This window comes from Petaurus breviceps, unplaced genomic scaffold (assembly GCF_028583685.1).
Source record: "Petaurus breviceps papuanus isolate PSGF00001 unplaced genomic scaffold, PetGlider_PUasm1.0 90977, whole genome shotgun sequence".
Classification (NCBI taxonomy): domain Eukaryota; kingdom Metazoa; phylum Chordata; class Mammalia; order Diprotodontia; family Petauridae; genus Petaurus; species Petaurus breviceps.
Window position 1 is genome coordinate 30,431,708 of NW_027187391.1, and position 11,687 is coordinate 30,443,394.

The following is an 11,687-nucleotide window of genomic DNA, read 5'->3' on the forward strand; positions in this document are numbered from 1 at the left end:
ATAGATAGATAGATAGATAGATAGATAGATAGATAGATAGATAGATATAGATAGATAGATAGATTTTTAAAAAGAATGTGAACTGGAGAACAAGGATTGTCTGCTTTTCTATCTGTATCCTCATGGCTTAGGATAAGCTTGGCATAGAGCAAGTACTTAATAAATGCTTTCTAACTCCTTCATTCAAAGACCATACATCCAGTTGCAACTAAGAGCACCAAATGCCCTTAAGTTTTCAATTGAACCCAAGGAAAGGTCTGCCTATTCAGCTCAGAGCAGTGTAATGTAACAGTCAGAGAAAAAGGACTGGGATTTGCCACCTATTAGCTGTGTGACCATGGACAAGTTATCAAACTTTTGTCTTTAAAACCATACAGTTAAGATAAAAAATGTTTATATTAACTACCTCACAAGACTATAAGGAAGAGAATATTTTGTAAATCTTATATGTTATGCCAATATATACGAACCAGCAAGAGAGCACCAACCCTAGTGTGTAACCTATGTTATATAACCCTCAATTAGTTGAAGTTACTTAATATATTGCACAGCTAGGTGACCCAGTGGATAGAGTGCCCTGTCCGGAGTCAAGAAGACTCATTTCTATGAATTCAAATCTGGCCTTGATTACTTACTAATTATGTGACCCTAGGCAAGTCACATAACTCTGTTTGCCTCAGTTCCTCAACTGTAAAAGTGAACTGGTGAAGGAAATGGCAACCATTCCAGTACTTTCATCAAGAAAACCCCAAATGGAGTCACAGAGTCAGACACAACTCAAACAACACAAGACCTAATACATTAAAATTAATCCTTGACTTGAATTATCTGGCAATAGCTTAGGACCCATGGGGGTATCTCTGCTCCATCGGAGGAACCAGCGATATGTTCTTTTCTTGAGATTCATTTGTCCTGCCAGGTTAAGGGGTTTACGGGAGATAAATTCTGGAAGCAGTGACTGCAATCATAGCTAACCCTAGTTACAGAAAATCAGGGCAGTCACCCTAGACCCCTATATTTTGAGGAACTCAATACTACCTCAGTGATAAGGCAGCGAAGTCATTGTAAAGGGAAAAAAATAACCAAGAAACAACAAGGAGGTGAGTTTACCAGCTGGTGCTTTAAGAGGAAGAAACAACGTTAAGCAATTATATACAAAAGGTGACCTCCTCTACTATTACCAAAAGACATCTTATGATACATACTCCTCCCTTCTACATAATCCTCATGCTACATTTTGGTTCTGTAATTTCTCTTCCCTTTCAAAGTTAACATTGGTATTTCTTTATTGAGGCAGGTAGGTGGCACAGTGGATAGAGTACTGACCTCAAATCAGGGAGACATTTTCAAATCCAGCCTCAGACACTTGCAAGCTGTGTGATCCTGGAAAAGTCACTTTACTTCTGTCTACTTCAGTTTCCTCTTCCACAAAATGGGGATATAGTACCTACCTCCTAAGGTTGTCAGAAGAATAAATCAGATCATATTTGTAAAGTGCTTTACAATCCTTAGAGTGCTACATAAATATTAGCTATTATTATTACCAGATTTCATAGGTCATAGGATCACAGATTTAAAGCAAGAAAGGAATCCAATGTCAATCTAGTCCAGCCCCTTCATTTTCAGTAGCACACCAGGAAGCACAGGCAAACATAAAATGTGGGTAGGTTGTACCAGTATACCAGGCTCTGAAGCACTGCATACCAATGCCATAAAGATTAGATAATTTGTCCAAGACCGTACAAGTAAGTATCACTCATATATTGATAGGGTGAATGGCAATGTGGTGCAGTAGATAGTGGATAATCTGACATAAAGGACACTCAAGAGTCTGTGATTTGGAGTCAGGACAATCTAGATTCAAATCCCTCTTTTTATACTTACTAGCTGTGTAACCCTAGGCAAGGCACTTAACATCTCTGAACTTTAAGTAACTCTCTTATGACAATAAGTGGTTACTTTTATGATGACTGCAATCTGCACTGGTGAGGGGAGAGTTATTATATGATAAAATAACAGGTCCTTGATGTATCAACAAATGCTGTTTGTCTTTTATTTTGAAGAGGACTGATAACATAACAGGGTGATATCTTGACTCATGAAAGAATTGGATTTAAGTGAGGCAGAGTCACACAAAGTCATCAGCCTCACTCTCTCTTCCAGAGTCATCAAAGTCCAGTGGCAAGACAAAAGTCAGGACAATTGATGATAGATCAAACAGATCATGGAGGTGGAGATTCACTTACGATTTTCACTCGGAGTTCTAAAGTTCTTCTCTTTTTCTCCATACCTAGCAACCCTCTCCTACACACACACAAACACACACACACACCAATTTCAGACAAAAGGTTATAGAAAATACTCCTAGTATCACACTGGTTTCTTTACAGCCACCTTCTATCAGTTGTTAGCATCCTTCTTCTATGACCTTATGTAAAACACTGTATATACCTACATAATGTTCCATATATACCGATTGTCTTATAGATTGTCTTATAGATAAATATTATATATTCTATTATTTACCCATATGATATTCTGTAGTGGAATTATATATCCATATGACATTCTATACACATACAGAATATATATATCAATAGAATATAAACTCTTTGAGAGCAGAAACTATTAAAAATTTTTCTTTTTACTCACAGAGCTTATCATAGTTGCTAACACATAGTGGGAATCAAATAAATTCTTATTCTTTAACTCAGCTATTGCCACATGTAGACAGTGATCATAATCAGTAGCTTCACCTTTTCTTTGAAATGACAGCATATGTAAAAAAAGTTTCTGTATTTTTCACACATATTTTTGTCTTCTCTCATGTCTTCAAGGGCAGGGCTCCTGTCAATGATCACCCTGAACAACCTAATACAAAATTCTATGTATGCTTTGCCACCATTGTTGATCATCTGTGAAAATATCATTTTCACTGTGCCATTTCTCTAATCCAAAAACTTCAATAGCTATTTATTGGACAAAGGAATAAAGTACAGTCTCTTCATACTAGCTTTCAAAACCTTTCACAGTTGGGGAGGCTAGGTGGTTCAGTGAAGAGAGCACCAGCCCTGGAGTCAGGAGGACCTGAGTTCAAATCTGTCCTCAGACACTTGACACACTTACTAGCTGTGTGACTTTGGGCAAGTCACTTAACCCCAATTGCCCTCCAAAAAAGTGAAAAAAAAAAAAACCTTTCACAATTTATCCCCATTCAAATTATCCAAATCTTATTTTTCTAGTTAGGACCCAGGGCTGGTATACTGGATCAATGTGTTTAGTAACACATATTTAAATGCCTCCTGATAAAAGAAATCCGCAACATGGTTAAAAAAAAAAACTTCACAGTAAGATAAAAGCAAATAAAAGGCACAGGCAGGAAGGTTAAAATCAATGAGAAAGAAAGTTGTCTGGATTCTCAGGAGCTCACCACCAAAGTTTTAGAGCTGACTTTATAATATCCTTGCCCAGTGGTCCCACAGCTGGGTCTCACATCAATCCACCTAGAAGCAACTACTACAGCAGAATGGGATTGTGTTGTAGGTTCTGCCAGTGTGCTGGTCCACGACAACCATTTTACAAAATCAACACTTCACTTCCAGCCAGACTGGCCTTTGCAAAAATTATTTTAATTCTAAACCAAACAAATTTCTCTTTTCCCATCACTGCTGATCACTGGGTAGAATGCACTCCCCTTTTCTCTCTGCCTATGAAAATTATAGCCCTCCTTCAAAATCCACCTGAAAATCCCACCCACTCTTTGAAGCTTTCCAAGGCAATTCCAATCTACATTGATCCATCCCTTATCTAAATTTCTACAGTATTTACAGCTTGTGGCACACTCACTTTGTCCTTTAGTTATATATCACCTTATGTACATATAAAACTTTGTATAGATTTCATCTCTTAAAATACATGCTAAACAACTTGAGAGTTGGGTCTTTGCCTTATACTGGTATTTTCCAAGGCAAGCAACATATGCTACTTAAATTCATAGAAATTCTAATGAATTTGATGAATGAATGAATAGAACATATTAACATCATTTTTCAAAGTACCATCATTAATACATGAATAGATACATGATCTCAATCAGCATACATATGTTCACTTTAGATATAGAACACAATTTATTCACAATCTCATTCTTTGAATCTATGTAATTCTTGTCCATGTCTATCCACAAATCTTTGATATGGTATCAAGCTAATTCTTTATACATTTGCACTTTTTTTCCCCCTGAGACCATGGTGTTTTAAGACTCACAGTTATATGGCATCATTAGGAGAACATTGGTATTAAAAAGATAATTTTTGTAGAAAATTGTGTTGTGGGATCATTAAAAGAATATGATTTCTCAACAAAAACTGGCACAAAGAAAAGGATACTTAATCAAATAGTCAATAATTTGAACCTGAGTTCAAATCTTTCACTTACTACTTGTATAAGTCCTCAATTGCCCCATCCGTAAAATTAAGGAACTGAAATAGCTAACTTCTAAGGTCCCTTCCAGCTCTACATTTGTGATCCAACTTCTACTCAACTCTTGGCCAAGATCTTGTTCACCTATAGCATCTATTCATTTTAGACCAATTCAATGAGCTATCTATCCATCTAATAACATCTGGGCAATGTATAGTTTCTTTGTGAACTTTGTTTTTTCCATCTGGTTGGTTAGCACAATCTAGACCATGAATCTCTCTAAGATCATGTAGTGTTCCAGAGCTCTATGCAATAATTATACTATCATCTGCAAATGAAAGCATCCAAAGAACCTCTTCTTCACTAAGGAATCCCTCTTCTACTTGGACTCCTCTACTCTCCCTGACTAATGTTTTGCTTGATTTTAATATCCTGAGGATCATTGAACAAAGTTATTTCCATGGTCTTATCTATCATAGAATTTTGAGTGATTTTAATATATGCATGAGAGACATCTTGTCTGTGAACTCATAAGGCTAAGTTTTGTCTGAAGTCAAATGCTTTTTTTAATTAACCAAAATCAGACACAATGGGACTATATGTTCTGGCTTAATTAACTCTGAAGACTGCTCTGAGTTAATTGTATAGCTGTGAAGATGTGGTTTCCATACAAAAGCCTGCATATTTCTTTCTCATAGTTTCATCAAGGATATCTTCAATTCATTCATAGACCATTCCCTAATTAATGGCCACCATTTCAGTTTTTGAAAACTAAAACAATTGGCCATTAGCCTTTGCAAGTCTTACAAAACTTGAAAAGCTTTAAGCTTGGAGCCAGAGATAGAATTTATGTCTGCTGTCCAAAGATAAAACTAGCTAAGTTTGAAGAACCTTATTGCCAGAAAGTTGACTACCAGGTGATGATTTTTTTTTTCAGCCATAGAAAGTAATGAAGACTATCTACTAAGGTACAGGAATGAGGTAGCAGTAGTAAAAATTCATATAAAATCACAAATCTTTGAAATAGCAAGTATATGTAGAACTCCAAATAATATATTTAATAATTGTTCTTTCCCATACTATAAAAGTCAATGTGGCATAGTGGGTAGAAATGACCTAAGCATTACAAAGGTCCACCTTTAGCCATAAATTCACTGTGTTACACTTAGCAAATCACCTATTCTCTCAGTGTCTTTCCCATTTGTTTATTCATGTATAAAAAAAAACCCAACAACAGCATTTTAAGAGTATATGTTCTGTTTGCTTTACATTGGATTCTTCATAGAGTAGATATTATTTAAATAATGTTTTAAAAGCTCATTGGAAATAATCTAAAATCCCTCTTCACTTAAATGATCTAAACCAGTTCTTCAAATAATTTTATCCCTGCCTCCCAAGGAAACTCATTCTTAAAAATATCAATAAATGAATTTAAGAAAAATGGAAGCTTTGACTATAGAGTCTATATTGGACATAAGAATGTAATTAAAATGATAGAAATGACCTATTTGCCTTTAGAGTTGATGATCCCACCCCTCTCCCCTCCCAACTATTCACTCAGTATCACTATACCATACTATACAGCTTAATTTTGGCAGCTATTTCAGCATCACCCTTAGGCATAATTAAACTATTTAGTGTTACTGCTGTCTTTCTGCCAGCTCTGATCATCATCATTGTGTTCTCTAGCATTAGGAAGCTTTGTCTATGGAGGTCTTGTTATATAAACTGATATTTAGAAAAAAGAAATATTAAGTCATTCCTTTTCCATCATTATTTTTAAATGAAGGTGGTCAACAACTTGGCATCTATATCGAAATGAAAACAACATTTCAGAAGATTCATTTGAAGTATAGATATTGTAGCAGACAGCTAGAGTTCTCAAGCTGTGATTTCAAATTTGATTTTCTTGAGGCTCAGGGATATGCCTTCACTTCAGAATTTCATTTTGGGGGGGATGATGAGGGACCTATTACATATACTCAATAATTCACATCACACAGCCAAATAATTACATATAAACTAGAATTCTCATTGGAAATGTCTCATAAGTGAACAAATCACCACAGTGATTTCCTTTAGTCACCAAAACACCCAAGACAACATGGTGATAACTGACCTATCAGGTCTTTCAGCTGCCTTGAAGTTTGGCTGCTTTTCATGTTGTTGTTGTTGAACTGTTTCCATTTGGAGGCACAACATGTACTATTAGACTCAGAGATTTTAATACCATGGTATCTAGAAACAACCTACCAGAAGAAGACAGCCCATCCAGGAGTTCAAGAGTTTGTTGACTTGAGAAAGCCTAAAGCACAATTGAGGGAGCAAAGATATGTTTTCCATACAGACATGGATACAGACAGGTAATTGATCAAAGAAGGAAATACTTTAAGAAACAGTACTCCTGGAAGCAGAGAAGAGAGCCAGGTATGGACTCAAGAGAGAGCTGACCCTAACAATCAAGATTTGAGCTAAGGAAAGAAATAGAAATTGGGAACCCAACTGAGTGACCTTCTAAATATAGATGATGTACTCAAGGTGAGCTTTGTGAGAATTTTACAAAAAAAAAAAAAAAGGACTTCCAAGTCCTGCCATAAAAGAAGTTGTGGGTTTCTTTGACACATGTGTGTTTCTCTTTTCATGGATGCTATATATATTTGAGGATGATTGTGCCCCAGGATTAAAAATATTATTATAACTACTGTTTTTACTATGCTATCTAGGTAAGTGCATTTTTAAGAGCAAGTGTCTATTTTAAGAGTGTCTATTATTACCTGGTTGTAGATGAGGACACTTGTGAGAGCTCATCTAGTTTTAGGAGTGGGTATATTCCTTGGATCCTGAAGAAGTCACTCTCCTGGGGACCCAGTCTGCAAATCTATGAATAGGAGTTGGGGAGAAGTTCAAAGAAGATAGTGCAAAAGTTAAGAAACTAACTGTTGAGCTATGAATTAGTCCAACTATTCAGGAAAGCAATTCATAATCATGTTAAGATGTTAACATGATAAGAAAGTGACTAAAATGTTCATATTTGCTTAGGCAACTAGCCCAATGATCTTATTTATACTGAAATATTTTGGCAGGACTTTTTAGAGAAATAAAATACTAGAAATATTATGGACTAGAGGCTTGATTAAAAAGGTATGCTACCAAAAATGTACTTCTATATCACTGTACTGTGAAAAAGAATCAGTATAATGTAGAAAATCATGGTGGAATGTATATGAACTGATGCAATGTAAAGTAAGAAAAATCAGGAAAATAATATATGTGCAATGACTACAACAGTACAAATGGAAAGAATGAGAAGAAAATTTAAATAATGCTATGAAATTACTCCAAAGAGGAGCTTTAAAAGGAACCTTCTTTCTTTCTTTGGAAAACAGGGGTACTATGAGTGAGGAGCACTACTTTGTTTCCCCGATAATAAGACACTGTCTTATTATTTTTTTGGACAGAAAAACACCAGAGGGCTTATTTTCAGGGGAGGGATTATTTTAATGAACATTGACAGCAATGACATGTGACTCTTCTACAATTGCTTTCTTATACTCAACAGTATAGCTCTTCCTTTTTGTACTCATGTCTGGGTGTCAAAACAGACAGAATAATAAAATTATGACCATCAGTCCTTCTTTTCACTCCATCATGCCCCCTGAGTTCTTCTTTTTTCCTCCATCATGCCCTTTTTATCCTCCATCATGCCCCCTCACTCCTGCTTACATACCGGGTTTTTATGTTGTCCTGCCTCAGCTCTCCTCCGCGGCACTGCTCTCAATGGCGCCAGTAAGCAAATCACTGGGGAAGAACAGGATGATGCGCTCACTGCTGCAGCTCTGATTGGATGCAGCTCGGAGCACAGCGTGCGTTTCACCGGGGGGGGGGGAAGTTGCATACAGAGGGTACCGTAACGTAGCGTGTAGCGCAGGGGATCACCTTCACTACAGTAGCAATCTCAATAGGGCTTATTTTGGGGGGAGGGCTTATTTTAGAGGAATCTTACACAGTAAGGGGAGGGCTTATTTTCGGGATAGGTCTTATTATCGGGGAAACACGGTACATATAATATAAAATTTGGTTGACATATTGATTAGTTTTGCTAAATTGTTTGATTTTTTTCTCGTCATTTTATTCTTTGCTATGAGGGATGGCATTCTGAGAGGAGTATAGAAAGTGGCTTGTTGGAAAATGTAGGTGATGTAAAAATGAAAGATACGAATAAAAATTTTAACTGGTTGCCTTGTGTAGTAAACTTCCTATCACTGAAAGTATCCCAGAAAAGAGTAAATCATTGTCATTGCCAAAGATGTTATAGATTTTATAGCAGATTACTACCCTCTCTTCTAATTCTAATATTTTATGAATTTGTTGTTAATTCTAGAGCACAGACCTCAATTCAGTTAACTCATTTGTGGATAAATACCTATAATGAAAAATCATGGGATATTAAAGTTGGAAGGGACCTGTGAGAACATCTAATCAATATCAATAAGCATTTATTAATTGCTACTATGTCCAAAGCACTGTACTGGGCCTTAGGGATATATAAACAAAGTTGAAAAATGATTCTTGCCCTCAAGGGGATGCTACAGAAGTATGAAGAAATTACCTGTAAAACTATGAACTGGTCCAACTATTCAGGAAAGCAATTCAGAATCATGTTAAGATAAAATAAAATGAGTAAAATGTTCATACCTATTAGACATCTATACCCCCCCCAAAGAAGTATAAAAATAAAAGATTATTATAAAAATAATGATCATTTTATATATATATATATATGTATATATATATATATATATATATATATCAAAACATTTTGGCAGAATTTTTAGCAGGAAGGCCCTCAAGGGCCTTTAATTAGAAGGCATAATATATAAGCCATACTGTCTACGCCCCAAATACATCATATGTACTTTCTCATCTCTGAACCTTTGCTTAACACCATTTTCTAGACCTGAAATGTCCCTTCTTCCCTAACCATCTATTAAATTTCTATCTTTTTTTAATCTCAGTTCAAAGACCACATCTCTATGAAGTCTTTTCTGACCCCATTTCTCTCCAGTGACCTCATATAACATTTTACTTTGCAACTCTCCAGTGCCCTTATTATGTGGCACCATGTGTTATAAAGGGGGTGACCCAAAGTTAATCTGGACAATTAAACAAAGAAAGTATTTGTTCAGAACTTTGATTTCTTTTTCCTTCCTTGATTGATATAAATCTCTCCATGAAGATGGTGATGGACCTTCCAAGGAGGAAAAATGAAGTCCCAAACAAAGGCCTAATACATGTTAACTTACTCCTATTCACAATCATCATCCTCTTTTCCCAGTTAAACATTTATAGTCCCTGACAATCATAACAGAATCCTTCTAGGAGCACTGGCCCGCATTCCCAATTCTGAGTATCTCTCTAGGGACCTAAGAAGGTGCCATAATATCAGACAGTTCGCTCATTCCTGAAGAGTACCTTCAATCACCTTTAAAGAGTTCAGAGAAGTATGTAAAGCTCTTTTCATGGTATCATAGTTCTTAAACTCTTTCAAATTAACAATCCTTGGTGGGAATTCAGAATGTAGAGATGAAAGGCTGATATTTATACTCACACAACACACAAATGTACAATATTTCTCTAGCCTCAAACTAGGATAATATGTGCAAGGATTTCTCTCAACCCCTCTCCAACAGAAAAACAACAATTCAAAAAAACTAGCAAAAATTAAATCTAAAATAACATGAAGCAAAAAGATTTTAAAATCTAAACAAAATTTATTCCCATACAGATGTTCCCCTAGTAATATCAGAATATTTTTCTTCCCTTCCCCTCCCTACTGGACTTAAGGTCTTTGAGGATAGGAACTGTATTTTATCTAAATTTTATTCATTCAAAATAGAGATGGTATGCCTAATTAGCAATTGTTGAATTTTAACTTTGTAGTGAGTATATTCTTGGAGCTAAAGCCCAAGTTAAAGTTTTACTTTCCTATTTTGGCCCTTGGTTAGAGTTGCTTTACTATCCATGGCTACACATCAGTCTCAGTCTTTTGTGAAATGCAAACTGTAAAATCACTTGAAAAGCATTTATAGTCATCATATGAGGAATGAATGGTACAATTTAGTTCTTTAATTTTTAGGAGATCTGGAAGATCTATATGAAATGTGCATATACATTGCTTCTCCAAATATGTACATTTTTCAAAAAATATGTTATGTTTAACATTAGACTGTTCTTGTAGTCAGAGAATCCTTAATCAAAAGTCCCAGTGGCCATGGCTCATCAGAGTCAAGGTCTAACACAAGGTCAGAAAAACCATAGCAAAATAGTGTCACAAATGAAACCATTAGGAAACAAAGTTAGATAACTTACCAGGATGGGGTAAGAAGCAAGGAGCTCAGGCTCCATGGTGAAAGCAGAAGAAGCAGAAAGCAGAAACAAGGTCAAAAACTTAGGAACCCAGGATCATATCACTAAACTATCAGTATCTGGTTTTCAAGTAAACCCTTATGTGCTTATTTAAGCTGCTTCTCTATAGGTTCTTGACAAATTCCTGCAGCGGAAAAAAAAAAATGAAAATCAGTTTAACAATCAGAATTCTTAAAATTTTTTAGATATGGTTATTGATATGTACTTTAGAGAGTTATATTTTTACTTATATATATTTACTTACACATATTCATCATAAATATATATTTATATATAAGATATATGTATATATATGTATGTGTATATATATATATATATATATAAGATGACACTGACAGAGAGAAAATGATGAAGAGAGAAGGAGGAAGGGAGAGAGGGCAAGAGAGAAAGGAGAAAGAGGGTACAGGGGAGAAAGAGAGAGAGAGAGAGAGAGAGAGAGAGAGAGAGAGAGAGAGAGAGAGAGAGAGAGAGAGGAGAGAGAGAGAAATTATACCTTTGTGGAATAGTAAAAAGAACACTGAAGTCAGAATCAGGAGACCTAGACTTGAAACTTGACTTTACCACTTCTGCGTATAACTTCCCCTTTTTAAGTCATCTGTTCCTTCTGTCATAAGTAACAACAGCATGAAGCTAATATCACCAAATGGGGTCATGCAACTAGTTAGTGTCACTAGTTTAAATGTAAAATAAAGGGACTCCCTCTCCCCACCCCCTATTGACTCCAGCAGGCCCCAGGAATCATGGCTATGAATAGGCAAAGACAGAAAAGCAAAGCAAAAGAATTCCCAGAGAAGGAACCATCTGGTCTCAGAAAGGAAAGAACCCAAGAGATGGCAACA

General features: G+C 35.8%; 1 long non-coding RNA gene across 1 annotated transcript in view; it reads right to left on the reverse strand.

Annotated features, from left to right (window-relative positions):
• The window catches only part of LOC138153220 (uncharacterized), a 38,277-nt gene extending 26,852 nt beyond the window's left edge, over positions 1-11,425 (reverse strand). The window contains exons 1-2 of the long non-coding RNA XR_011166312.1: positions 11,342-11,425; positions 10,792-10,972 (exon numbers count right to left, since the gene is read on the reverse strand). This is a non-coding gene — a long non-coding RNA (uncharacterized lncRNA). The remainder of the gene's footprint in view (positions 1-10,791; positions 10,973-11,341) is intronic.
• Between the last annotated feature and the right edge of the window lie 262 nt (positions 11,426-11,687).